The sequence below is a fragment of the Dipodomys ordii genome, unplaced genomic scaffold (genome assembly GCF_000151885.1).
Source record: "Dipodomys ordii isolate 6190 unplaced genomic scaffold, Dord_2.0 Scaffold2813, whole genome shotgun sequence".
Classification (NCBI taxonomy): domain Eukaryota; kingdom Metazoa; phylum Chordata; class Mammalia; order Rodentia; family Heteromyidae; genus Dipodomys; species Dipodomys ordii.
In genome coordinates this window covers 4,677-7,977 of record NW_012270029.1, presented here as the reverse complement: position 1 = coordinate 7,977, position 3,301 = coordinate 4,677, and the positions used below count along the sequence as shown (strand labels likewise).

General features: G+C 46.2%; 1 non-coding gene across 1 annotated transcript; it reads left to right on the top strand.

Moving 5' to 3' along the window:
* Positions 1-2,438: 2,438 nt before the first annotated feature.
* Positions 2,439-2,510, top strand: Trnap-agg. The gene has a single exon. It is a non-coding gene; the product is annotated as a tRNA-Pro (tRNA).
* Positions 2,511-3,301: the final 791 nt, after the last annotated feature.

The following is a 3,301-nucleotide window of genomic DNA, read 5'->3' as shown; positions in this document are numbered from 1 at the left end:
CCTGAGAGGAGAACAAGGAAACTCGGGAGGTAGTCTCCCTAGAAAATTCCATCCATGTTTGCTTCAATCCAGAGACAAATGAGCAACAGAGAGTCTAAAGTTCTACTGCAAGGAGCAAGGAAGAACACAATAATAAACTGAAATCAGATGGAAATGGTTTTCATCAAGGCACCATTCTCCCCGACGCCTACCCCAACCATGCAGGAAATATTCCGTGGTTGTCCTAATAGCAGAAATGGGGTTACAAATATTCAGTATGAAGGATGCTTCTCCAGACAGACCATGCAAAGAACTATGACCCTACTCCAAATTCAACAGCACCCCTCCCCCAACAGAAGTACTTGCCTGGAACCCAAACTGGGTGTAGCCCTAAAACATTTTCAGCAAAGTCCTCTTAGAAGCCCCAGCTTTGAGTAACTCACTCCCTGGCAAACCCACCAAGAGGAACAATTTGGAGAATGTGTGCTGAGGTCATGGAATGACATATTGAGCATGTTTTATTTATAAGCTAATCTAAACCTTGAGAACAGCTACTCAAAAAGCTTCTGGTTTGAGAATAGATGAGCATTTACCTCCCCTCCCCTCATCATAATTAGTTAGCAGAAGCAGTTATCTGATTCAGACACTCCTGGATAGCAACAACACAACTTTATGTCTTGAGGGTAAAAGGAAAACTAACCTAAACCATTCTCAGGAATGAAGAACATTCTTCCCACCTATCAGAAAGGTACCAGGTCACTAGGAAGAGGAAGTCTGCTTCACTAGATGGAGGGAGAGGTCCTCCAGGCCTTGATCTATGCAAAGCCGAGTGATGAGGATTCACCTAAACAAACGTTGTCACTAGTGACTTTTTGTACGCGATCCAGAGACTTTCATTCTTTTCCTACTTCATTCACTTCAGGGCATTCTCAAAGTGATGAATCCAAATACAGTCGTGCAAAGGATCCAGTGAGCTTAGTCTGGTTAGGTTCTTACACAGGCCAGTCAGGTAGAAGTGCTTAGGTATCATTTGTATTGTCAGGATGATTGCAGGGGACAAAGGGTTAGACTCAAAGACCACTAAACCAGCAGAGTGCTAGCGGCTCATGCCTGTAATCCTAGCTACTCAGGAGGTTGAGATCTGAGAATCACAGTTTGAAGATACCCGATCAGAACATCTATGAGACTCTTAACTCCAATCAATCAGCAAAAAGCCAGAAATGGAAGTGTGGCTCAAGTGAGCCAGTTGAGTGAGAACTAGAGGCTCAGAGTTTAAGTCCCAGTATCAGTGCGCACACACACACACACAAGATGACTAAGCCAGGTCTCCACCTCCATGGAGCTCTCAGCTCACAGAGGGCACCCCTACTCCCAGGAGTGAGCATGGACCCATGGTTCCTAGATATAGTGCAGGCGCAGAGGGCAACTGGTTGAGCCCACTGGGGTCTTCTACAAGACTCTAGTATCTGAGCATAATCTCACTCTCCACCTTCTTTTGGGAACCCCTTACCTGAAGGATCTCCAGCTAGACCACCCTTAGTTGTAATCAGGTTTCATCCAGACAGCTTTCCTGGATAGGAATGAGCTGAGCTCAGCAGGGTGGGAAGATAGGGTGCAGGATGTATTCCTATCTCTGGGGTTCTAGAAAATCTTTTTTGCTGTGTGTACATTTAGGCTTTAGTTTCAGATATATTTGAATAAGCTGATTTAGACAAGTTTATGCATTCAGATGCATATGAAGTCTATGCTGAATTTAGGCAAATATCACCTTACAGTGGGGTGACATGGATCTCCACAAGGTTAACTCATGAGCATGACGTGGCTCTTTCCTGTTGGGTAGTTCCTTGCCTTGGGTTGCTGTCCTTTGTACACATTTTGCAGTTTGTGGGCCCACATACAAACTCTTCCCTCATTCCTACCATCACCTTGTGGAGACAGATAGGGCAGATGTTTTCTTTCCCAGTATTCAGATGAGAAACCTAAATAATTTGGCAAAAGTCACCTAGCAGCAATGATCTGGAAAGCAACAGACTTCTGGTGGCTTACTACAGAGTAATAGGTAGAAAAAATCTTTTCCTGGTAGTCTAACTATCACTTAAAAAGAAGGGAGGATTTTAATTTGGACCAAGAGCATCCAGACAGATCCACACAGCCCTGGGGTTGTCCAGGAAAAGTCGGTACTGGGGTCTCGCTCCTTCCCTGGTTTTCTTCCACCCACCCACTTGTAAGAACAGCTCCTTCCTGGAGCTCTGGGCAGAGGAGCATCTGTGTAGCTCTGCTGTGGGCCGAGGAGGAGCAAGAGAACCCCTGGAGTAAGGCCTGCTGGAATACTGCCGGCCTGGGCTGGCAGCCAGCCTGGAAGGAGGAGTAGAAAGGCAGCTTCTAGGAACCACAAAGTGCTGCTGCTAATGCTGATGATGTGGCAATGAAGACACATCTGGCCAGATATAACTACCAGTGGCTCGTTGGTCTAGGGGTATGATTCTCGCTTAGGGTGCGAGAGGTCCCGGGTTCAAATCCCGGACGAGCCCTTTTTATTCTTTTCTAGTCCCTACTGGCTGGCTGCCACACAGGCTGCCATCCCTTTTTGGATGGAATTGAAAAGGTATGGTGTGTGGTGTGTGGTTAAAGGATCCTGAGGGCAGGCTACCAATTAGTCTCCCTGTTAGCCATCGTCTGTTGTTTCCATGAAGACACACTGGACAGGAGAAGACTGGCATAGCCTCTGATACATTGTGTTAGGCAGAAAGTCAGTCCATTCAGGGGGCTTCAGGTAAAAAAGCCAGTGATCAGGACAAGCAAGGGGCTGAAACTGAATTGAAGGTCAAAAAACAAGCAAGTTCTCCATATAAAACCCAAGCCGTGAATGAAACACACTAGACAGGTTCAAAATCTAGAATTAAATCTCACAACACTAAAACTAAAATTTGTGTACATGCATGTGTACATGTGTGTGTGTGTATGTGTGTGTAGGGGGGTGTTGGTACTGGGGCTTGAACTCAGGGCCTGGGTATTATCCCTAGTTGTTTAGCTCAAGGCTGGCATACTACCACTTGAGCCACATCTCCACTTCCAGCTTTTTGCTGGTTAATTGGAGATAGGAGTCTCATAGACATACTTTTTCAATACATTGAGGAACCTCCACCTCCACTCTGGTTTATATTCCCACCAAGTGTCCTTTCTTGCCAGCACTTGTAGCTGGAGTGTGTGTGTGTGTGTGTGTGTGTGTGTGTGTGTGTGTGTGTGTGTATGTGCACGCGCGCACACATGCTGGTGCTTGAGCTCTTGCCTGGCTTTTATCACTTAAGGCTGGTGCTCTACC